Raw genomic sequence first — 25542 nt, forward strand, 5'->3', positions numbered from 1 at the left:
ACACTTTGGCCCCACAGTAGCTAGCCAGTGAGGCTAAGCCATAATTTAGAAACACTGACTCCAAATGATTGATGAGATAGGAATCTTGGAGCAGATAACTGTCAGCAAATTGTTTCTTCTTCTCACACTCTTATCCTGTGCCTATTACAGCCTTTAGGAAGCCCTGGAAGCCATTAGTGACGGAGACATCAGCATTCCTGAAGTGTTAGAGAAGCTTGCTGTGGGCATGCGAGGACATGCGTCTACCAGGTATTCTGACCTCACCCTTCCCATGAGGACATGAGGAGTGATACCCAGGTAATTACTGAAATGGGCAGAAGAGATAAAAGAATGAGTGAAATTAAAAAATAAAAGCTGTCGTCTCCGTCTCTGTCCCGCAGAAAGGAGCGACACCACGACGTTCTCAAGCAGTTTACTCAGGAACCTTTCTTTCTGAATGCAAACAGCAATTTCTCTTTTCTTTTCTTCTCTCTCTCTTTCCTCTCTCTTTCCTTTCCAGTCCCCGAGCACACTCCCTTATATCCTCCCTCAACTCCGCCTCCTCCGTTCAGACTGCATAATCTCCGTTCATAGGTCCACGTCACATGGCCTGATCTTGCGTCATGGTGCGCCTGCGCAGCTCTCACAATGGACGTCGCTAGTTTCAGGTGTGTGAGGAAGTCAGGTGCCAGTCATGAGACTTAGCTGTAGTCCTGGGCGCCATCTTGGGACTGCCGCCACACCCGCTCCCCACAAAAGCAAACCAACAAAAGACAAATAAAAATAGTAAACATGGGGTTGGGGATTTAGCTCAGCGGTAGAGCGCTTGCCTAGCAAGTGCAAGGCCCTGGGTTCGGTCCCAAGCTCCGAAAAAAAAGAAAAAAAAATAGTAAGCATAAATGACTAGCATTGAACACAGCACAGAGGTGGCTCTGTAAGCCAAGACAGGGAGCAACCAGTGAGGGAAACGTGCATTCTGCTGTTCTCGCCGTTTTCACCTCCCTAGCATCTTTTCTTCCCCACATAGCGCCATTTCTCTAGTTTTATGACATTAACAGTCAGACACATGCTTAACTTTAAATTCCAGGTCTTCGCATAAGAGAAAACACACAGCATTTGCCCCCTGGAGTTTGATTTATTCCACTTAACATACTAACTTCCAGGTTGGGGTTTCATTTTTGAGAGGACAAGTTTCCTGTCTCTCTTGGAGCAAAGCAGGGCGTGGTCACTGCATTCTATTCCTAGTCCCTGAGGTATAAGTGGATGTGTGGAGTGAGGTGTCTGAGCTGGAAGTGGCTCCTCCTCTTCCTCCTCTTCCTCCTCTTCCTCCTCTCTTCCTCTTTCTTTTTCGGTATGTGTGCATACATGTGTGTGGGCATATGTGTATGTGCAGGTACACTAGATATTAACACTAGGTGTCTTCCTTGACATTCTCTACAGGATAGTTTGAGGCAGCGCCTCTCACTTGACTTAATTCCAGGGGATTCCTTGTCTCTGTCTCCCAGGTGCTTAGGTCATAGGTCACCATACCTACCTGGCATATACGTGGCTGTTGGGAATCTAAATTCAGTTCTTCACACTTACATGTCAAGTGTAATGGAGTTGTTTCTCCAAAATTCCCCTCTCAGACTCCTCGGAGGAACCTGATCGCCTTGGAGGGCCCCCTCCAGTCTCTCCACCTTTTCTTTTCATGGTCTATAACACAGACTGAGTGGTTCCAACTCCTCAGCCATCCTAGACCTAGCCTTTATTGACAGGGGCAATGGACTATGAAGAATGAGTCTTCTGTTTGGCTGAAAATGATATGGCAAGTGAGCATCACTCGAGATGACAGTGAGGCCTGGTAAAGGGAGCGATAGGCAGAGGATACACTTAGCAAACAGTGTGAGATCATCCACAGGAACTCCAGATGTCATAAAACGTGGTTCACAAAATAATACTTTTGAGAAAGCCAGATCTTTCCCTTGAGATATGTGGGAAGTTGGAGAGATTATATGGAAGAAAATAAGGTTTAAAAATTTCTCGGACATTGTAAACCTGGAACTTGAACCTATTCCCTTTATTCTTGACCTAAGCTCATGCTTCGTCCATAGACAATACCAGAGGTTCATGTGGATTCAGAGGATGCAGGAATTGAGATGCTGCAGTCAGTACCTATTAGTGGTTGAACCTTTCCTAAATGGGTCCAGGTGATCTAAGTGAATTCTAGGGACAGCCGTCTTTCTGAAAATGCCCAGAATGCCTAGTAAGTTTTAGGACCCGAGTTCAAATCCCACGATTGAAGCAAAAAGCTAGGCTTGGTGGTGTGCTTTTGTAATTCTATCTCTGGACTGAGAAAGGCAAATAGAGCCCTGGGGCTCACTGGCCAGACATCCTAGCAAACTCTGGGTCTCAAAATGCAAGGTGGATGGCTCCTTTGGACTTGTATACATATATGCACACACAAATGCCACTGGCGTGGCCATAGTGTGTAATATCTACAGGAGGGAGAAAGAATCAAAGGAATTAAAAAGCCCACTGTGAAAGTGGCCAGCTGGCTCCTGAGCCCTGCGTTCCTATTGTTTGCCTCCTGCAAGGCAAGACTTGCAAGCTTTGATTTCAGCTTGCTCAGACCAGGCTGTGCAAGCCATGTGACTTCTGTACCTTAGAGGAGACCCTTGCCAGTTCTCTGCTGTTATCTTCGTGGTTCACAGAATATCTGAAGGAATCGGGCCTGCAGGGCTACCCGGGAGCTACTGGCAAATTGCCTCACATTCATCTTTATTCTTTCTGTGTTCCTGCTTTTATTCAGAGGGTGACTGTGCTCAGCTGTGGACTTCCCTGTCTGCCCTGAGCTCTGACACATCTAATGTCCTTCCCTCTTTACCCTTCACCGTAGTGTGGATCCGCCTTTGATGTAAAACACGCTTGACCTATTTACTTCCTTGTCAATGAGTAATGTAAGCCCTCGAAGGGCCAGGCTTTATCTCTCTGCCTTGTGCACTGCTATTTCCCTAAGTGCCAAGGACAAAGCCTGACACACAGTAGACACTCAATATCTATTTGATTACTGAATAAATGAACACCTTTCAGTTTGCAGCTGTCTATTAGCAAAATAGACTAATAAGGGCATCTGTATTTAGCATGGGGATGATTCAAGCTTCTATTCTCAGATCATGCAAGAGATTTTCTGGCTATTTCTTTACCTCAATTTCATACTCAGCCACTTCTTTTCTCATTCCTTCCTTCCTCCCTTCCTTCCTTCCTTCCTCCCTTCCTTCCTTTCCTTTCCTTTCCTTTCTTGACATGGTCTCATGTAGCTCAGGCTGGCTGTGAACTCTCTATATTACTGAAATTGAACTTCTGATCCTTCCTTCAACTCCCAGGTTCTGTGATTACAGGCATGCACCACCACATCCAGTTTGTGTTGTGTTAGGGAGCAAATCCAGGGCCTCATGCAAGCTAGCCAAGTACTCTACCTGGTGAACTATATCCCTGACCTCCCATGTTAATAATGCTTGATACTTTATCATGGACTTCTCTCTGAGGACTCAGGAAGGAAGGGATTTATAAGCTATACTGAGCAATGGCAGTAAGCTAACATGGCCATGAGAAGAGCAGCGTACTGCAGGTTGAATCTTACCTTGGTATTGTTATTGTGGAGAGGGCTGGCTATGAACAGCAAGGAGCTGATTTAATTCACTTGAGCTATGACATCCACAGATTTGTGGGCCATTTTTGAAGGTCTCTGGTGTGTTCTAACTCTTAACTTTTGTTGATTATGGATTTGACTTGCCCCGAGTCTTGGCCACATGTTTTTGGCTAAAGACTTACAGAAAACAATGAATGAGGAAAGAAAAAAAGTAGTTAGGTAGGAAAGGGATGTGGGCAGGGTTCATCTGAAAGACAGAGAAGGCATGTCATGGAAGTTTCTAGACTCTGAGTCTGCTGCATGAGAAGTGGCCATTGATCTCAGGCCAGGCCATCTTTGGTGGGTGTTAGCTGACATTTTATGAGGGAGGGCTACTGAGATAAAGAGACACAGTAGCTTCTTGTCGTTCAAAGGAAGCTCACTGGCTAGCTATGAGACAAGACTTGTCTCAACGCTGAGCACCAAATGGGTGAGGAAGATGAGTTCACTAGACCTGGAAGCATATTGTGTCATTGAGACATACCTTGTTGAGTGAACTTAGGAAGTCTTCATTTTTCTGTGGCACTGAGAAGGGAACCAAGTGCCTCAGGCAGACCAGGCAAGCATTCAATCACTGAACTGCACACCCCATACCTGAAAATCGCTTCATTTCTGTTCTTTCAGAAACCATAGAATTTGGGTCGCAAACTCAAAGAGGGAGATAAGGAACACAGTCTGCAATGTGGGCGAGTGTGGTGGCAGTAGAATAGAGCAGAAATGTGGCAATAGGGAATTCCCAGACAAGGGACTCACTTGGAGAAAGGCTGACGGAGGGGCTCGTGCTTGGATGCAGGAGAATTTAAAATGCCAGGGTGGGTTTAAATTAACAGGGCAGTGTGTGTTCATTGCAAGCATCTGGAGAAAAATTATAGCGCCATATAACAGAAGACTTCATTAAGGAAATATACATATATGTAAATTAAAGGTAAAATAAGCAAAACAAACATCCACGTGCTACAGTTGCTACAATTTGGATGTTGACTGTCAGTTGTCTCCTGGGTGGCACTTACTGGTGAGTGGTGGAACTATGGGAGGTGAACCCTAGCAGGAGGTCTTCGGGTCATGGGGACACCGCACTGAAGGAGACAACACCTATCATTTTTCTCTTTGATTTTTGAATTACACAGTGAGAGGCTTGCTCCGCCACGTGCTCCCCACTGGTATCATCTGACACCACCTGAAACAAGGGGCCCGCCTCAGCACGGACTGGGCCATTGCAAACTGTAAGCCCTTTCTCATTGTAAGTTATGCCGTGTACTTTGTTATGGGACAGAAGGCTAGCACATCCTTAGTTTAGGAGAATGCCATGGAGATAGATTTAGGAGCTGATGCAGGTTTCTGAGCATGATATAAGAAGAGTCACACCATGAGCAGCTCTTGTCCCTCCTCTCAAGCTCTACTTAGACCTCCAAGTCTGCGGAGTCACCGGGAAGCAACTTGAAAAGGCACTGCAGGGCCTTGAACCCAGACAACCTTGAGAGGGTAGAGTAACTGTTAGATACCAGGAAGTTAAGACACCTTGGGGGTAGGGCCTGAAGACAGTTGGGTGTGGGGATGGTGATTAATTTGGCTTAGGAAATTTTCAAAGGAACCGCAATGCTTAGTCTTTAAGCGAAGTTACAGCAAGGCTGCGCGTGCACGTGAGTTCCTGGCCTGAACCCCGAGGAGAAAGCACAGCTCAAAGTACTCAGGAGTCCTACCACCGAGGGCTATGGGCTTCACCCTAGATTTTAGGGAGATTCAGATAGGGGAAGTCTCCGGAAGGGACATTGTTTCGTTTAAGCTGCTATACAGCATACAGCCATGCAGATCTAGGATTATGATGCAACCCCACTCCAAGATTCTGTGACTTAGAAACTTGCCTACTGACACAGGACAGATAAGCATTCATTATGACAAAGGTATCTTTGATGTCTGCACATCGTCTGTCACAATACAACTTCCTCCTCTGACTAACTAGGAAAGTGGAATCTCTCTGGGACATAGTACCCCACAGAAAGGCTCTGATGTAAGTAATTCCAGCAGATCTCAGACTCGCAGCTCAGAATGGGAAGTCACCACACAGCATATGGGTTAGCTTTATGACACACGGATTAAAAAACGTTGGCAGCTCTATTTGTATGACTAATAGAGCCACAGATGGCAGGGCATGGGAGAAAACCTAAAGGAAGGCCAAATTCCCAAATAACTTTAATGTGTAATTAAAGGCAGTGAAGTTTTAAATTGTTATTTATTATTAGATTCTAGGTGACACCCTGAATTCGAGGTCTAACTTCATAAGTAAAAAACTATGCAGTCCTTAAAAAGTGACCTTGTGGGGTTGAGGATTTAGCTCAGAGGTAGAGCGCTTGCCTAGCAAGCGCAAGGCCCTGGGTTCGGTCCTCAGCTCCGGAAAAAAAAAGTGACCTTGTTTGTTCTAACTTCAGTGATGTAATATCCACAAACGATGTATATATTTATTTATCTCATGCTAATTAACATGTTTATCAGCTTCAATGATAAGTTCTTGTCACCCCACCCCCACTCAGTACACTTTCAAATAGGCTACATTATTATCAACTATTGTCACCATGCTGTGACACAGCTCCCAGACTTTGTCCTGTTCAACCGAAACTTTTTGCCTTTTGATCAACTTATTTCTTACTCCATGCGCCTCTAGCTGGCAGAAACCACCACTCAAGAAACAACTCCCATATCTAGATCTAGTCTCCTTTGTTTGATGGGAGTGGTTGGTCATCATGAGCAGAAATGTATGTCAAATGCCCTTATAAATTGTGTAAATGTGAAAAAAAAGTGCAGTGAGGGAGAACGATAAGTGCTCTGGGAGTTAATGATTGCTGAGCACCCGTGTGCAAGACCATGCTCCCATCCATCCACTCATCCAGTCACGACAGGCACCCACAGCTCCAGGACTTAGCATTACACTTGCCCCATTTTGCAGATGAGCAAATTAAGGCTAAGAGATTTTAAAGGAACTTTCTATAAAAGCGTACACAATGAACCCAAAGTACACAGGACTCACAAAGCCCTGCCGACTACATAGCGTCCTAATTTGGTGGTGTCTTGGTATGGACACCGAGACCTAGGACCTCTGCTCCTAATTTGATTTCTAGTAAATGCAAGCATGAACTGAACACACGCATTGGTTTGCTCTGCAATAGCTTATAGGAAACTGATGTATATGACCTAGAAATTTAATTTATTAATTTATAATGTGAACCGTATCTAATAAGTAGATTATCAATAGACAATAGAGGATCTCTTTTTAAAATAAGAGAGCCAAACTCTCATCATTTTCTAGGTGAGGATGATATCAGAGCACACTGATTGATAATAATTAGAACAGTCACAGCAATAATGTCATACTGGTTACTTTTCTTACCATTATGACAAAATACTTGACCATAGGCAACTGAAGCAAGGGAGAGTTTATTTTGGTTCCCAGTTGAAGACACAGTCCATCATGGGAGGGAAGCAGCCAGGAGAGAGAGAGAGAGAGAGAGAGAGAGAGAGAGAGAGAGAGAGAGAGAGAGAGAGAATGAATATGATGATATTCAGCTAGCATTCTCCTTTTTGCTTAGTGTAGAATTCCAGCCTATGAAATTGTGTGGTCCATGCTTAAGATGGGTCTTCTCTTCTCAGTTAAAACTTTCTAGAAATCCTCATATAAAATACACTGAAGTATTGTCAGGTTGACTTAAGAGTGGCCATCACAAGCTCACTCCTTGTTGACTTGACAACCTAACACATGAGTTTAAACCATGACATTGCATCCAGGGCTTCTAATTTCTCATGTTCCTCTCATAATGTCCAGTAGTCCCGAGACTCTTCAAATGTGTCTTTTCTGAGACTCGGATGATTTCTTTGTACTTCCAACATGCAATTGCAAAAGTAAACACTTACAGTCTAAAAAGGAAGAGTGGGGCAAGTAGAGTAAGGTACGATCAGACCAAAGCAAGACTGAAACCCAGAATGACAAACACTAGATCCTGCAGCTCCATGTCTGGTATCTGGGGTTGTGCTGGAATAATCTGGATTCTAGTGAACTTGGACAGCTATTCCTTGGACAGGCAGCATCTCTTGGGCTCACTCTACAAAGTGCCTGCAGCTTTCCTCAGCAGATAGCACCACACATGCATACAGCTCTGAAGAGTGTTCCAGCCCTGTGCTAGAGAATGGTGAAGTCATCAAAGTCCAGTCTCTGCTTTTAAGATGATTGCAGCTAGTTGAGGATGCAAACAAGCAGGAAGGTTCAGAACTATATGATGGTGGCTGTCACAGACAGAATGGGGTGTCTGGGGGAACTTGGGGAATGCCATTTATTGGTTGCTTGGAATGGGGTCTGAAAGAATGAGATGGCAAGGTTTGTCTGGAAAGAGGCTAGAAGGAGATCCTGAGACTCAGGGAAGGCAATCCCGGAAGTGTTGTTTAGGTGCCTTAGGGAAGATTTGGGGTGTCCCTGTCTGAAGACTGGCAGAAATGAAATGTGGATAGTGATCTTTGTCATTTGTCCTGTTACAAACAAGTGTCCCCCACAGGCCTATGTGTTGAAGAGTTGGTGGCCAGGTGGTATTATGGAAAAATAATGGAAACTTCAAGAAGCAGAGCCTACCAGGCAGTCTTCAGGTCATTGGGGGCACACTCTTGAAGGGGACTGTGTGCCCGTCTTCATTTTCTTTCTGCCTATGAGGTAAGCAGCATTGTGCCACCACATACTTGCACCAGGATGGGTTGCCTCACACAGGCCCAAAGCAATAGGGCTAATCACTCATGGTTAAGAAATACATGAAATTCAGAAACTTTAAGCTAGCTAAAACCTTTCCTTAAATATTTATTTTTATCATTTTTAATTATATATATGTCTCTCTCTCTCTCTCTCTCTCTCTCTCTCTCGTGTGTGTGTGTGTGTGTGTGTGTGTGTGTGTGTGTGTGTGTGCGCGCGCGCGCGTGCATGTACATTGTCTGTGGATGCCAGAAGAGGGTGTCAGATCCTTTGGCATGGAAGTTTCAGGCAGTTGTAGGTGTTGGGACTCAAAACTCTGGTCCTCTAGAAGGACAGACATGCTCTTAACTCCTGAGCCATCTCTCCAACCCCAAGCCTTTTCTCTTTAGAAGTTAAGTATCTCAGGTATTTTGTTAGATTGATGGGAAGTGATTGGCACTCACACCCAGCATTTATAGTTTCTTTTAGAGGAAGAGAAGAGGGATAGACAGGAAAGGACCACACAGAGAATAAGGTCTTGTCCTTGCCCTCAAGAGACTCCGAGGAGGATGAAGAAAAATGGAGGTTTGAGGGGGAGAGGGCGTCCATTGCTAATGTTGCATTGTTGTTTTTGTGAAATATTAGTTTAGGAGTCGGGTATCTGACCTGGAGCCAGGACTCCTCTGCTACTCACTGATTATTCTTGTATATCCATATGCACATATGCATCACGTTCATATACTGCAAAAACGGATCCGTGATCCCTGAAGGTGACTACAAAGGATGCTCGGGTTGTACGACTAAGACACTGAGGGCTGAGATGAAGAGGCCACTGGGTGATGGCTTGGCACATCTCAGGGTGGCCCGGGAGAGGGGCCATCTGCAGTGTTCTTGGCTGCCTGCCCTTCACGTCTCCTTTCTCCATCCCCTCCCCTTCTTGTCCCAATGGCCAGGGACTGAAAATCAGCCAGAGCAGCACTGGAGGAGCTCTGCAGACGAGATTAAAAGCAAATCAAAGAAGAAAAATTGTGGCTCAGTTTATGTCTTCCTAATTAAAACCCCGCCAGTCTCCCTTCTTTTTCTTCCCAGCTAATGTTACACTAACGAGCTGAGTTTAGTGGCATTTATGTAGATAAAAGTCCCAATGATTGATCTCAATGGCTTGTTAAAATTAGTTTCAGTCCACCATATTGATTTAATTCCATTGCTTGAAAGTGCTAATTAATAATGATAATAAAAGTGTCTTGGCCCATTATTATCAGTGGGCAGGCGGGGCTGCAGTGGATGGGTGGGTGGGGGAGACTCTGGATTTAGTGTCACTTATTCTGTCTCAGGGTGGCCTTTGAAAGCTGGCGGAGGGGACAGGAGACTGGAGGTGGAGGGTAGATTCCTCGTTCGGATGTAAGAGGTCCCGGTGGCTGTGTTTGGGGCTGTGCCCTCAGCGACCGTGGGCATGACTGATAGCGGAGGATTTTCTACTCCATCTAGGGCTGTAACGGGGGACTGGAATCTCAGTCGCTCTTTAAGGAGGTCAACTCTGTGGGGTAGGCAGGGTCGAGAGCACATTGTTGTGGTCACTGGTAAGTAGCAAAGGACTGGACTGACCTAGGGAAGCTAAGCCATAAGCTGGGCCACGTGGGCCCCATTCTGCAGGGAAAGTCAAGATGGAGGGAGTCCTGGCAAGATGCGTCCAGTGGATCAGGAGGAGGCAGCACTGTAGAGAGCCAATGGAAGGTGCCCACTGAGTCAGTGAAGGGGAAGAAGAGGCTTCTTCAATGTTACCCACTTTATTTAGCTTTAAATGGTATCTCATCTGAGAGAAAGTCTGTGCTCTTGGAGAGATTTCTGCCAGCCTCTCTGGGATATATGCCACCGAGGGGAAGGAAGTTCCAGAGAAGAAACAGTGCCTAAAAGACGCCCCTGTCCCAAGGTGGTGCCAAAGGTCCTATGTAAGAAATACCTACACAGGATGACTGGCCAGACTGGGAAGCAAAAAGGGAGACCAGCTCTTCTCAATCCCAGACCTTTAGGACTCTCCTGCAGAAGGCTTGCTAACCCACCCCGGTGTCAGCCTGCCCCTTCCCCATATCCATGTGTGTACATACAAAACACAACATGTGTCATGTATTGCCCTAAGTTCAATCAACTTCACATTGTTTGAATTTTTGGAGCAGCTGGAGGCCTACAATTCTTCCTCTCATGAGCATAATAGCCATCCATGGAGCACAGATTCTCTTCTCAGAGAACCAGGAAAGGGTGGGAGAAGGTGGTCCAGGAAGAGCCCAGGGGATGTGGTGGAGAATGTGGGACAAGAGGCACACAGGTTAAAGACTGACAGCCTCAGTCTGAAGAGCTCACATGAGAGTTCTCGCCAGAGTGTGGCGAAGGGACATTAGCCCTTGACTCTCTAGGTTCTGATCAGTCGGGAGTCATTTTTGGGTAGCTATTTTTCTATACTTATTTTGGGCTTGTCTGGCAGGCAGAATTCTATAATACAACTGCCAGCTTGGGGAAACCAAGGATCATAGTCTTAAACAAACTACCCAAAAGAATCCATCTAATGTACCCATTTCTGGAGGTGTCCTTTATTGAATGACATTACAAAACACCCTCCTTACTCCCTCAAAAAAATATTAACTGAAAACTCACACTATACATTGCACACTACATGTGATTTACTTCGTGGTTAACTCAAGCATGATCATATGCAATAATTATACTGCGAAATTCTGTATTAATTATAATCCGTCCTAATTAAAGAATTAACCAAAGCATGTGTAGCTGGTGAAGGGGACGAGTTAGGATGATTTACTCTGTGTTTTTCTCTTATTAGATTATGCGTCTTTCCCGCCTAGGTTAGTTAGCTTTCCACGGATATATCAAATGTCTTGGGTAAATCAGCTTAAAAAAAATAAATAAAAAAGCAAAGGATTGTTACGGCTCTTTGTTTTGGTGATTTGGCTACCGTGGTTGTTTTGCTGTCTGTGTTGAAGTAGCATATCACAGTGGGAGTGAATGGTAGAGGAAACTACTCCCTTCATGCATTGCTCTTAGGAAGCAGAGAGAGAGAGAGAGAGAGAGAGAGAGAGAGAGAGAGAGAGAGAGGAAGTCATTGGAGCTCTATTATCACCTTCAAATAGGTCCTCCCCAGTGACTTGACCTCTCACTGGGTCTTCCAGCATCTCACACTACCAGCTGGGTACCCACCTTCCGCATGTGGTCCTCGAGAACGGATGCCTATTCAAACCATGGCTTGCGTCCTACTTGGTTTGGGTTGAGACTGTGTTCCTTGGATGAGGAGCCTCATGACTGCCTTATTCCATTCTCCAAAGTTTACTTCTATCTTTGCTGCCCCGTAGGAGGGGTGCTTGCTCCAGTTTGATGGGCCAAGTGTAAACTGCCAGGATTACTTAATTTGGGCTCTCTGTTTGAATGCTCCTCTCTGCCTCCTCCCTGCCTGCTGCTCCTGGATTCATCCCCTTTGCCCCACAGTGCGAGGGGTTGAAAGCGTTCGAGCTCAATTCATTTGGGGGAAAGCGATTTCCAGATTGAGTCCAGGCTTAGAATAGATTGCCTATGGTAAAAAATATGGAGATCCATATGCTTCCTTGTAACACTGTTAAGCATCCTCCTTGCTGCAGCTCGGGAATATTACCATTAACTATTTCGTGCACACTTACATTGGGGCAATAGTGTATTTAAGCTGGAACAAGGATCCCAGTATGGAGCTTGAAAGTAAATCGTTCATTTCTCGGTTGGTCGCTAACCACCACTTAGGCTTTTTAGGGTCTAGAGCTCCCCGTGAAATGTTGGAAAACAAAACACGCAACATTCTGTCACCCCCTTCCGCCCCTTCCATTGCACATTGTCATTTGGCTCTGCTCTTTCTGTGCGAAGTTTTCCCCTTTGCACCCTTTCTTCTCTTTAATCTTCTTGGCAGATGTTGACACTTGACTATGAGGGTTGTCTTTGTTGACTCTAGGACGGAGAATGGATGGGAGGAACTGGAAAAGCGTGTCCAAGACAGACCGTATGCTGGAGCATTACAAGTTTGTCCTGTTGAGACCCCTGACAGTAGGAGATGCACCAGGCACTAGGTTGTGCCTGTCCCTTGTAACATAGCTTTGTGTCAGTTGCGTTATTAAAGACTCTTGTGACTCCCTCGTGTCATCTTGGAACAGGCGCTCATGGATTATCTCGTCTGATGGTTGGAGTACGCGGCAAGACATTCCACTGAAGAGCTTGGCATGGGTGTCTGATAGCCTCCAGCCTGAGGTTAAGAGTCTCTGACCAACAGCGTATTATAGGCACAGTGAAGACAATTATCTGGTGGTGGGAACGGTCACATTCAGGGCTAGCTTGTGGGGTTGTGGAACCATAAGTTCTCAGTGGGGGTGGCGGTGGGAGTTAGGGGAAGGCTTGGAAGGGGCAGCAGGAGGGATTGATTTCAAGATCACATCCACAGTGGTTTGCTAATGTGGAAATTGTACTTGTTATTAGATCCATCGGGGTACTTACTGGATGGGAAATTGGAGACAAAACACAAGGTCAGGAGTCTGGTAAATACCAACGGGGAGAAAGTATGTGAGTCCAGACAGCCAGTGCTCTGTAGCCAGAGCAGAGAGGATGGGGAGGGACCAGCAGCACAGCAAGGTCAACCTAAGCTGATGGCACAGAGTTCCATGTAGGTGGGCAAGGATAATTGGCAATTGAATCCCATTGACCTCAGCAATGGGTGAAGCAGAAACCTTGAGGAGAGGGGATACTTTAGCCTTGGACCCTATTTGGTTTTGATTATACACGCACCCTTCTAATAACAATGCTCTTGGCAGTCTCCTTATTCACCTGCCCAGTCCACACACACACACACACACACACACACACACACACACACACACGCACGCACACACAGACACCCCTCACCAAACAGTGCATCCCCCAAGCAACTTCAGAGACTTTCTCTTAGTTAAACTACACATACCCCCATTTCTGAACAATGGTATAGATTTCTCCTGCTCCCAGTAACTCTCAGACTAAGGAGGACGCTATTAAGTATATTCTTGGTGTAGCCAGGATGAAGACTAGAAATGCACACCAAGCCTAAACTGGTTTTGGGTGTGTGAGCAGTAAGGCAACGCGTGTCCTTTAAGTGAACTTTTGGGGGAAATCCCCTATATGCCATCTTATGTGTTTATTCTTTATGGGAAGGGACGTGAGCAGTAGGAAAAATGATTACATCTCCCAATCTATCAATCAAAAATCTGAAACCACTCAAACTATGCCCCTCAGTAATCAGCCCCTTTCATTTAGACTTCATAACAGAGACCCCAGCTTGCAGACTGTTACCCTTGCTTATTCTTGCTGGCATGGCCCACTGTGGATCTTGAAAGCATTTTTCTCTACAGACCAGTGCCGTCACTTTGCTGGGGATAGAGTTAGCTCGATTCTTTGGCAAAGTGGTGAGAGCCTTTGTTTTGAGTGTTTTGGAGAAGAGGTCCAGAACCTGTAGAAATCTGGCTCAGGCTCCAACCACGTGTAACATTGGTATTGGAGGGGTATGGCCAGGATTGTAACCCTGTTGGTTATGTACCCAGGAAAGGTCGCTGTTGTACTGGCTAGGTGTAGTCAGATCAGGAGAAGAATCGAAACAAGGTTAAGAAGTCATGTAGGTAGGAAAGAAGAGAAATCCAGTGTCCCACCACTGTGGCTATGCCAACACACAGGCAGTGGCATATTGTACACGAATCTTCCCAACCCCCACTTCAGTGACATCATATTGGTAGGTTGCTAACTTGAACCTTCCCACAACTGAAAGTATTCATACCACAGCAAGTAACAAAGACTACTAACCATGGGCTTCCTCCTTGGAGTTTCTGACTGTTAAACATTTTCCAGCTCTTCATGTTTCTGCTAGCAATATGGAGTGCTGGTTGTGCTTTATTCTGTGAAACAGAATTCAGGGACATGGGATAAACCTGAGTTCCCCAGGAGTCCGTGTTTCATGAGCTGGCAGAGGAAGAGACAGGAGGGAGAGAGGGGAGGGTCTGGCACCAGACCTAGTACTGCCCCGAATGTCACTGGAGGTGTGCTAACAAAGGCCGCTGAAAGAAGCCGTCAGCAGTCCCACTTTTAGCCCGTTGGCCCTTTGCCTCACTCCGGTTGGACACTTGTCACAAGCTGTTGGAGAGTGAAAATGGATATGGACCTGTTGAAAAACAAATTGGCATTGCGTGTGATGAACGTCAACATTTCTGCCCCTTGGTCCAGCAATTCCTCGTCTGGGGCTGCTCTGACATGGAAACCTGAACACCTGTGCCTCTCATCCACCTACAAGGTGAAAGTTCAGCGAAGCTTTGTTTTCCCTTATTAAACAGAAAGTCGAAGCTAACCGAATGCAAACAGAATGGCTAAGGAATCTGGGACACGTCTTCTCAGAGGTTTATTATGAAGCAACTTAAAGAATATGAAAGAATCCTATGAAAAATGTAGACATATTTTCAATAAAACTTTGAAGTCATTGCCAGGCACGGTGACACGTGGCTTTAATCCCGCACTCTGGGGGTCTCTAAGAGTTAGAGGCCAGAGGCCAGCCTGACCTACATAGCAAATTCCAGGCCAGCTGAGGCTACAAAGTGAGACCCTGACTCAAACACACACATGCACATGCACTTACCACACGAAGGGTCATGGACAGCATTTTCCTAAGTATGTATTTTTCCAGCATGGGTGATGTGGTTTCTGGAAGGGCTTCCTATGCGATCAGCACCAAGGTTCTGATAACCCATAGATGACACCTGAAGTTCTTAATCCTCAACATCTATTACCATCCTCGAGTGTTGATGGTCTTTTTAAAGATGTTTTTTTATTTTTATTTTATGTATAGGAGTGTTTTGTCTGCACTAGATGTGTGTGGTACGTGCATCCGGTGTCTATGGAAGAAGCCATGAGAGATTGCCAGGTCCTTCAGAAATGGAGTCACCAGCAGTGGTGAGCTGCCTCGTGGGTGCCTGAAACTGACTGCAAGAGCAGACGGTGGTCTTAATTACTGAGATGTATCTTTAGCCCCCTTGTGCATTTGTTCTATCGGATAGCTTTGGAAAGTGGTAATGCATTGAATGGTTGTTACGTTAAAATGTCCATCAAAATACACAGAAAGGACTAAAAGGGAAAAAAATGAAAATTGTGGCTAGCAATGACGGCAAAAGATTTTTCTATTTTATGTATTTTCCAGGAAGTCTTCAATATTTCTATATTAGTTTATTAAATAATTTTACAGAGATCTCTGTATAAACAAGTTTATAATGCGAGTTTCAGAATGTGTTTGCTTTTCGTCTTGTAAAATACTTTTTACAATTGGCTTGCAAAGTGCTGGGTTTCATTATGACATCTTTATATGCCATTGTATTTTGATCTAATCACCCTTCTCCAAGTTCTCGTGTTTTCTATGAGGGAAGAAAATGTTTATACAATTGGATATATAATAGGCAAAGGATGTGGTCGCTAATAATTCTCATAGTATGATGAAAATTTCAGAGTATGGATGTGAATTTGGGAAAAAAAAAAAACCCTAGCTTACCACTTCCAAAATGAAACAGAATGTTCTCTCTCACTAAAGATCTTAGCTTATCATTTTGGTCTCTGTGCACCTGAGTGTGGCTGTAAACCATGAGACTAGAAAAGGGTCATGGGAGGGAAAAGAGGACCTAAGGAAGGCAGGGAAGCAACGACACCTGTGGTATAAAAACGGAAAGGAGACTACTGGGCATGGATAGGTACAAGGGGTGAGGGAGGAAGGGAACGGGGGCGGGGGGAGGAGGAGGAGGAGGGGGAGACGAGGAGAGGGGGAGGAGCAATGGAAAAAATATGAAAATGCCATAATGCAATTTATGTATACTGTATACTAACTGTACTGGCTGGTTTTGTGTGTCAACTTGACCCAAGCTGGAGTTATCACAGTAAAGGAACCTCAGTTGTGGAAATGCCTCCATGAGACCCAGCTGTAAGGCATTTTCTCAACTAGTGGTCAAGGTGGGAGGACCCAGCCTATTGTGGGTGGTGCTGTCCCTGGGCTGGTGGTCCTGGGTTCTATAAAAGAGCAAGCTGAGCAAGCCAGGAGAAGCAAGCAAGTAAGCAGCATCCCTCCATGGCCTCTGCATCAGCTCCTGCTTCCTGACCTGCTTGAGTTCCAGTCCTGACTTCCTTTGCTGATGAACAGCCATGTGGAAGTGTAAGCTGAATAAACCCTTTCCTCCCCAACTTGCTTCTTGGTCGTGATATTTGGTGCAGGAATAGAAACCTAACTAAGACACTAACCCAAAACAAAAACAAATGAACCAATAAACGACCGGGTAATAGTTAAGAGTGTGCCAGGACTTCATCTCTGAGTGTAGAAGCTTCAACAATCCTCCTGGGAGATCCACGGCCAGGCACCGGATTCCTCCCAGTCTCAGAGCTGAGTGAACGAGCCAGAGAGCTCAGGTGACCTGTCCTCTGTCTCTAGAGCTGTCCCCTCTCAAATCCTCCACTTAGGGAGTCTTCCATGATAGAGGTCAGCTTGGAGAAAAAACTATTCCTGCCCATGAAAGCAACAGTCTGGGTTGGTAAGTGAGAGCCAAATAGACCTTTCTTTCCTTTTGGTCATATTCTCCACCACCCAGAGAAGGTCAGGAATGGAAGAAGGGCAGAATCTCCGCCCGAGGGTACAGGAGTCAGCCTGGCTTCTCTAGCTCTTTGTATGCTCCGGCGAGACCTTTTATAGCTTCCTTTCAATATATCTTTTTCTTTTATTTTTTAACTCCTCTTTATTCTTCTCTCGTTTATGTGCTTTTCTTCAAAGGGGCTTTAGATATATTTTTTTAATAAAGTTTTGCATTGTGTTTATTTGTGTGTATATGTATGTGAGTCTTCCATCTGTCTGTCTGTCTGTCTGTCTCTGTGTGTGTGTGTGTGTGTGTGTGTGTGTGTGTCTGATGTGACTCTGTGTGTAATTTGCAGGTGTGTGCATGCCTTAATACAAGGGTCAAAGTCAGGTGACAGCATCAGCTGTCAGTCCTCATCTTCCACATGATCTGAGATGGAGTCTCTTTGTTGCTGCTGTGATTATACCAAACATGCTGGCCTTTGAGCTTCCAGGGACCTTGCTTTTATTCTTATAAAGACAACATTTAATTGGGGCTGGCTTGCAGGTTCAGAGGTTCAGTCCATTATCATCAAGGTGAGAACATGGCAGCATCCAGGCAGGCCTGGTGCAGGAGGGGCTGAGAGTTCTACATCTTCATCTGAAGGCCGCTAGGAGAATACTGACTTCCAGGCAGCTAGGAAGCTAGGTCTTAAGGCAACAGTGACACACATACTCCAAGAAGACCACACCTACTCCCACAGGGCCACACCCTCTAATAGTGCCACTCTCCAGGGACCTTCCTATCTCTGACTACCATCTTCTTGTAGGAGCACAGGGATCAGAAATGCCCCCTACTGGGCTCAGCTTTTCTGCATGTGTATTCTCAGGATTGCACTCAGGTCCCTGTGCTTGCTTGTCTGTCTGTCTGTCTGTCTGTCTGTCTGTCTGTCTCTGTGTGTGTGTGTCTGTCTGTGTGTATGTGTGTGTGCGTGCACGTGCTTGTGCGTGTGTGTGTGTGTGTGTGTGCACGCGCATGCATACATGCATAGGCCATAAGACAATTTGCAGGAGTAGGTTCTCTCCTTCTACCATCCCGTGTCCTGGGAATTGAACCCAGGCTACTAGGTCGAGCATCGAATGCCTTTATCCCGCTGAGCCTCCAAAGAGGTTTTACAAGGTTGATGGTAGGGTATATTTGAAAATATTTTTGGATGAGGTTCTATTCCAGGTGGGCTGCGTCCCCACTGACAATGTGACCTGTATGAGTTACTTTTTTTGTCTGGAGGAAAAAAAATGCCCATGAGAAGAACTTAAGGAGAGAGAGAGTTTATTTTGGCTCTCTCAGAGGGTTAAATCCATGGCAGCTTGGCCCCTGGTGCTTGGGCAGAACATCATGACATCAGAAGCGATTGTCAAAGAGTGTTTACTTTTGGGCTCAGAGGAGCAACCATACAGGAAGAAGCCAGGGCAAGTAAAGCCCTCTAGTCATCTACTTCCTCTAACTCTGCCCTGCCTTCTGCCCTTCGCTAAGTCCCAGTAATGCCATCACACTGGGAACCCATCAGGTATTAATTCGTTGACTTGGTCAGAGTCCTTATGATCCCATTGTCACTGGAAACACCCAGGGGTGTGCTTTACTGATCTCTTAGGCATTTATTAATCCAATCGAGCTGACAATTAAAATTAAGCATCACAGCAACCAAGCTTAGAAACCGGGTTTCTACAGCTGGGATGCCCAGAGGCTAAAAGTATATTTGGGGGTCACTTCCTCGATTTGCCTCCTAGGGTGTTTGAGATACCACATGTCAAAAGCAATATGGCCAAGGCAAGTCACTATCTAGAAGGAGGCTGCTGCTGGGGTGTGAGAGACAGGCAGATACGTTCAAACCACCCAGACAAGGAAACTTGTCTTCTGTTAGCTTGAAAAGTCCACGGTGCTGTGGAGACAGATCTGCATATGGCACCTTCTTGTTACATTTAAGTGAGCACCGTGCGGGGCCTTCATTCTTCAGGGAACGTGGAGAAGAGCAGCTGGGTCTGGATCTGAATGAAGGGCACCTCTCACTGGCTTGAAGCTGATGGTTAGTTCTACTCAGTTCTTCCCGCTCCTTCCTCCCAGGCCTCCAGCTCTTGGATTCTGATTCTGTAGGTGTGTACTTAGCCCTGCAGGTCATGCTTCTGTCCACCTCATAGATTGCTGCTGTATGTTTGCAGGGCTCATTGGTGTCTGACTGCTATGTCATGCTTTTGGGCACTTGCTGGATCCATGCTGTTTAACTCAGTTTCCCTTTTAGGCAGTGTGCATGGTGTCCATGTCATACTGAACAGGGCAGAGCATTGGGGTTATTCCCACCTCCATGGTCTGACTCTCCCCCTGTGTGAGCTAGACTTTTCCCACTGGAGCATAGGTGTTCGCTCCCTTTTAACATTTTATTTCTACTTGTGTGTGTTAGTGGGCCATAGCCGATACTTTCTTTCCTCCTTTCTAGTCTGCTGAAATATTTATATTGACTATGCTACTGAGCTTCACTGGGTTATTTTGGATCAAGGGCACAATTCGTAAATGGATCTTGGCGTTAATCTAAAAACTTAGTTCCTGTGCATGGCTCTGGGTCATTGATGAGTTTTGCTTTCACAGAATGTTTTCCCCTGAAGCTAGAACCTCTCTGAATGATAGAATATCCAACACGGTAGCTTGATCATTGGGAATAGTGGAGCCAATGTTATTGCGGAAGCTCCAACAGACTCTTTAGTCTTATGGACCAGGGTGCTTGTCATTAGTAGTTCCACTCTGCACTCTCCCCCTCTCCCAAAGAGGAATGAGAGGGCTACCAGAAAGGCCTCCCAGCCACACAGCCTCAGCATACAAGGACACCTGTGATAGCTGATTGTGACGTTACCTGGTGCTGCTTACTATTGTCACCATGATTATATATGTGTGCACACGCATGTGCGTGTGATAACACGTGTGTGTGTGTATATACATGTGCATATTTATATGCACATGACTGTGGAGGACAGAGGAAAACCTTGGGCACTGTCATCGGTTGGGAACTTCCTATTTTATGGGGGTTCTAGGAATTGGACTCCAACCCTCTTACTTGCAACGCAAGCACTATACTGACTGAGACATCTCCCCAGCCCTGCCATCATAACTTTTAAAACAATATTGCTGAGAAAAAGATCTGAAGAGCAGTGGTTTTTCTTGACCACTGGAAACATGGCACAGTTTAAAAGTTTCGGGACTTCAGTGTCTTTTCCTTTGTCCAACCATATGTAAATGCATCCTGTACAGTTGTGGGGGGATATCAAGAAGGCAAAACACTAATAGTAGTTCTAGCTGGTAGAAGCCTATAGCTTCAGGTATGAGTCTGAGTTAGGCAAATCACAATTGTGACAGGACCTGAGTCACTGCAGGGGGTCTAGTGACAATTTCTGCCAAACTAAAAATTGAGTTAACAGCTATTCTGTCTTCTGTTCTCTCTCCTTTTCCAAGTCTCATGGATTCTCTTTTAGGTGATTTTTTTTCTCTTTTGCTATCCAGGCATCCTATCTTGGTGCTGCCCTCTTTTCCTGGTTTCCATTCCTGGGGCTCTTTTAAATTTAAGATTCCCTCAGTTTGCCAACAGACTGACTGGCTGAAGATGCCACCTTTCAAGACCCCACCCCACCTCACTACCATTTTAAAATCATCTCCTTCAGTCTTATTATCTGGTCCAGCCCTCAGGATGCTCTGTGTTCTGGCTCCAGACGACCTTTCTAGCCAAACTCTGGCTGCTCCCTGGCTTGCCACAGTCCCCTACCTTCCTTGACTGGCTCTGTGTGGTCTGGCTTCCAGGCTATGCCTACCAACTCCACCCACCTCTCTGCATCACCCCATTATCCGGCTCCTACTTCAAAGGCTCTATCTAGTTCTTACATGGTGCTCCCCTAGCCCCCTTACAAATTATTTTCTTCACTCACTGGAGCACTGGCCCTCTATTTGCCCTCCGAAGTGTTGCAATTTACTGTTGGGATTTGGCTCCTCTTTCCCTCGACTTGATGGCAAATTCTGTGATATCGGAGGTCTTCTTTTTTGGCAGTACCCAGTTCAGCAAAGATTTCCAATAACTTTTTGATGGACGAAGGAAGAGTATTCCCAATTTTCTTCTCAATACAAGAAGTAGGAGGAGGGGGAGAAAGAGGAAAAGGAGGAGGAGGAAGAGGGAGAGGAGGAGGAGGAGGAAGAAGAAGAAGGAAAAGGAGGAGAAGGAGGAGAAAAGAAGAAGAAGAGGAGGAGGAGGGAAGAAAAAGAAGGAAAAGGAGGAGAAGGAGGAGAAGGAGGAGAAAAGAAGAAGAGGAGGAGGAGGGAAGAAGAAGGAAAAGGAGGAGAAGGAGGAGAAGGAGGAGAAAAGAAGAAGAAGAGGAGGAGGAGAGAAGAAGAAGAAGAAGAAGAAGAAGAAGAAGAAGAAGAAGAAGAAGAAGAAGAAGAAGAAGAAGAAGAAGAAGAAAAGAAGAGGAGGAGGAGGAAAGAAGGAGGAGGAGGAAAGAAGGAGGAGGAGGAAAGAAGGAGGAGGAGGAAAGAAGGAGGAGGAAGAGGAGGAGGAGGAGGAGGAGGAGGAGGAGGAGGAGAAGAAGAAGAAGAAGAAGAAGAAGAAGAAGAAGAAGAAGAAGAAGAAGAAGAAGAAGAAGAAGAAGAAGAAGAAGAAGAAGAAGAAGAAGAAGAAGAAAGCAGAATGGGAGATAAAGAGACCAAAGTCTGCAACATTGAAAAAAAAATCAGCCTTGGCCACAGTCCTTAGTAAAAGAAAAATTTTACAGAACCAATCTCCCTCTCCCTTTCCCTCTCCCTCCCCCTCTCCCTCTCTCTCACTCACTGTGTGTGTGTGTGTGTGTGTGTGTGTGTGTGTGTGTGTGTGAGCGGTGTGTGCACACATGTGTGTGTATGTGCCGGGGATCAAACCCAGAGTCTCATGTACACAAGAAAATTGCCTTACCACTGGCTCTTTAATGGAAACTGTAATAAAATCTGGGGCTTTGGTATCCAATCTAAGATTTTTTTCTGGGGCTCTGGTTGAATAATTCAGATCTATGATCCCCACATAGTTGGGAGAGATAACCAATGGCAGGGTAGCTGGATCACACTGCTGTGGAGAACCCGAGTGGTATTCATTACTATTAGGAACAATAATAACCATTACAATGATGATGAGAACGATGACAAAGGAAGAGGCGTCCTCTGCCCAGCCTGTTTCCTGAGCAGCAAGCACTGACTTTTCCTTTCTGCTGGAGCAAGCCCAGTGGCTGACAGACAGTATGACACATGGTCCTAGGTCCCTCAAGTCATAGGGTCTGCAAGGGACCAGTCAGGGACCAATCAGGAAGCTGGCAGACAGACTTTAGACTAACCCAGGGGCGGGAAGTCATTTCCAGTCCCTTTGGTCTTGACTGAAAACAAAGAGAGGGGCCCTGCATTCTCCTATAAACGGTAATGATAACACAATTATCATGCAAAACAAAAATTAAGTTTAATGGTGCAAAGCCAGTGTGTGCTGGGGAGGTAATTCATATTAATTATGTTTGGATTAAAAGCTTATTTCTTTTGTTAGCATCTGCAAGTAGAAACTTAGCTGTTAAAAAAAAATTCACATATAATTAGGGCCTCTTACGGAGGAGCAGTGTCGAACTTAATGGGGCATCCCTGCTCTCTTCAAGCTTCCGGAGAACGGTAATATTTCACATTTTATGAAACACAGAAGAAATAAATTACAGGTTTAATGATAAGAACTACTTGGGCTCATAATGAAATCTGATTGGCCAGTTAATCCACTGAGACCCTCAGATGTGAACCATCCAAAAGGGGTAAAAATGATGAAAAATGAAATTAAATGGAAAACCCTCACTGGCAGCCTCTCGGTGAAGGCTGGGGAAGTGGAGCAGGGAGAAGCCCTGGGGGGTGGAGAGGAAAAGCATCTCCCCAGGTTTGGGAAGAGCATGGGAGGGGTGTGGGGAGATATGGGAGTAGGGAGTGGGAGTGGAGGAGTAATTCCCTCCCCTCCCCAGGTTTCCCGTTGTAAAGAAGAGAGGCAGAGCTGCCCAAAGGGAGGCTGGGAAGGGAGCCTGAGAGGAAGGAGAGAAGGAAGGAGAAAAGAAGGGAAGGATATCTCCAGGTGAGAAAACTCCCAGGACTCCTGTAGACGCCCCAGCACCAGCAGCCGGAAAGACAAAGGCAGAGTGAGAAGGCTCAGCTGGGCCTGACTGGTCTGAACTTATTTCTCCAGCCCTCAGGAACAAGGAAATACTGTGTCAGGGAGAAGGGAAAGGCCTCTCTTGGTTCTAAGTGCACAGGTAGATGTGGGTGTGGTCTCTTTGAGGATTTAGCAGAGGGTGTGTGTGTGTGTGTGTGTGTGTGTGTGTGTGTGTGTGTGTGTGTGTGTCCAACCTCCACCAGGCTTTCCACTTCTCAGGGGCACAACAGAGAGAATCCACTTCTGCTCCAAGGTTAATTTGCTGGATAATCTGAAGATGTCTCTTCTCCAAGTCTGTTGCCTCATCTGCACACCGAGGTTGTTGCAAAACATTAATAACCATTAATAAAGTTTAAGAATTGCAGATGTACAGCATATCCAGCCCTTCAGAAAATGGTAACTCTGTCATGATGCTACAAGCATGTGAGAAGTTTGCTCTCCTGTGTCGGAGCCCATACACAGAGCCAAAAGGGGGAAATCTGAGAAACAGCTTTGTGAGACTCAGGTGTGTGTGTGGTTATGTGTGGTTGTGCGTGTGTCTGTGTGTGTGTATGTGTCTGTGTGTGTGGTAGTGTGTGTGGGGTTGTGTGTGTAGTTGTGTATTTGTGTGTTTGTCTGTGTATCTCTGTGTGTGTATCTGTGTATGTGGTTGTGTGTGTGTGTGTGTGTGTGTGTGTGTGTGTAGGGAGCAGAGGATGGTAAACAAGCATCACAAGTCTGAGGCCATCCTGACGCCATATCAAAACTACAAACAACACACACACAATGCTTCCTAACCCATACCCTCTCAGGTCACAGCATCCTCTTCACCACCCCATTCGTTCAGGATGCTCACTAAAGACTCATTTTTGACACAAGTGATGAACCCTGTGAAAAGCAGGGTGGACAGGCTTTCTGCACTCTTGGTGCTCGGTTGGCTGCTCATCACCAAGCATGTGGCTGACGCTTACTGGGGTGGTCTACCTTAGACTTGGAAATAGTACGTTGGCACTCACTCACGGGCTGCTTCCTACCTGGTGAATAATGACTAGATGGTATATAATACCAATGTGAAAATGTGCATGCCTGGGCGATGTGGTTTGACCATGAAGACTGGCTGGCAGGTGTGGTATGTAATAGAAACGGCGAGGGAAATGGAAAACTACTCAGAGATCGACCATATTGATACATCTGTAGGCTCGGAATGAGGCTGTTATATTCTGATGGAGCACTTCAGGATCCCCAGTAGTTGTGAGGACCCATGAGCTTCCGGAAAACTCACAGTCTATGTTCTAGCTCTGGGTCTCCTTGGAGCAAGACCCCTTGTTTCCTTTCTCATGGGTGGGTAGCCTTGGCTATCCCTTCTGAATGGAGGAATTAAAACTTCAGGATCTTGTGTGTTTCTCTGTCACGGCACAACTAGGGAAGCAGATGCAGCCCATGAAGAGTGCCCAGTGCAGGCTCTGTCACATGTGACTTCTCCAGAGGTGATATCTGTCCCTTCTCTCTAGGGAACTCGCTACAGGCTCAGGAAGAAATGCCAGGAGCTCCCAGCATTTGAGTGTGGAAGGATGAACTGATGATTTTATGTGGTCTATTGTGTCTTCCTCACCGAAACCTCTTAGTGGAAGAGGAAAAGAAGGAAAGACAGTGATCTTTTTGATCATGCAGTGGGAGGTGTCTGCTCTTTGCTTGGAATACTCCATTCTGGTGTTAGAATCCCAGTTTTCCGTTATTTTTCCTCATAGGTAAACTTACCAACAGGAACGTGTTTACCCACCTTTTATGTATTTCTTTTCCAGGGTTTCTTTTCCTTCTGGCCTGTTGAACTCCAGTAAATATCAGGCACAGTGTGTGTGTGCGTGCGTGTGTGTGTGTGTGTGCATGTACTTGTGTGTGCTTGTGTCTGTGTGACAGTGCTTGCAGCTAGGAGCTTTTTTATTTGAGGATTGACTTGACTACACTCTCACTGCAATATCATGTGACTTCTGCTATCAATAAAGGAACACCCAGCCCTCTCCCGAGCCACTCAGGGTCTCAGAATTCCACTTCCGCACAACACAGCATCACCACTCTCTGAGAGTCCCTCGTTTGTTTAAGCATCTAAATTCAAAAACATAAAGACTGTGCCTCCTTCTGTGCCCTTCTCCCCTGCATCCCCCTTTTCTCTTAATGAGACAGGGCCTTGCTATACAGCCCAGGGCAGGCTCAAAGGACGACATCTTCTCATCTATCTTCTCGAGAAATCCAGAGCCTCTTTGCTGAGTGAATAAATGAATGAGACTAACGGACTCAGAGATTCCCACTTTCATTTATTCCCTCCTGGTGATCGTCTTGAATTCGGTTCTCTTCTTACAGCCAGAAG

At 45.7% G+C, this 25542-nt stretch overlaps 1 protein-coding gene and 1 long non-coding RNA gene across 1 annotated transcript in view; both read left to right on the forward strand.

Moving 5' to 3' along the window:
* The window catches only part of LOC120097505 (uncharacterized), a 97413-nt gene extending 80808 nt beyond the window's left edge, over positions 1-16605 (forward strand). The window contains exons 3-6 of the long non-coding RNA XR_015640426.1: positions 151-297; positions 4777-4889; positions 8188-8339; positions 15235-16605. This is a non-coding gene — a long non-coding RNA (uncharacterized LOC120097505). The remainder of the gene's footprint in view (positions 1-150; positions 298-4776; positions 4890-8187; positions 8340-15234) is intronic.
* Positions 1-25542, forward strand: part of Erich1 (glutamate-rich 1) — a gene marked incomplete at its 5' end in the record, with an annotated part of 52793804 nt that overhangs the window by 42505362 nt on the left and 10262900 nt on the right.

The sequence above is a fragment of the Rattus norvegicus genome, chromosome 16 (assembly GCF_021556685.1).
Source record: "Rattus norvegicus strain SHRSP/BbbUtx chromosome 16, alternate assembly SHRSP_T2T, whole genome shotgun sequence".
Taxonomy (NCBI): Eukaryota; Metazoa; Chordata; class Mammalia; order Rodentia; family Muridae; genus Rattus; species Rattus norvegicus.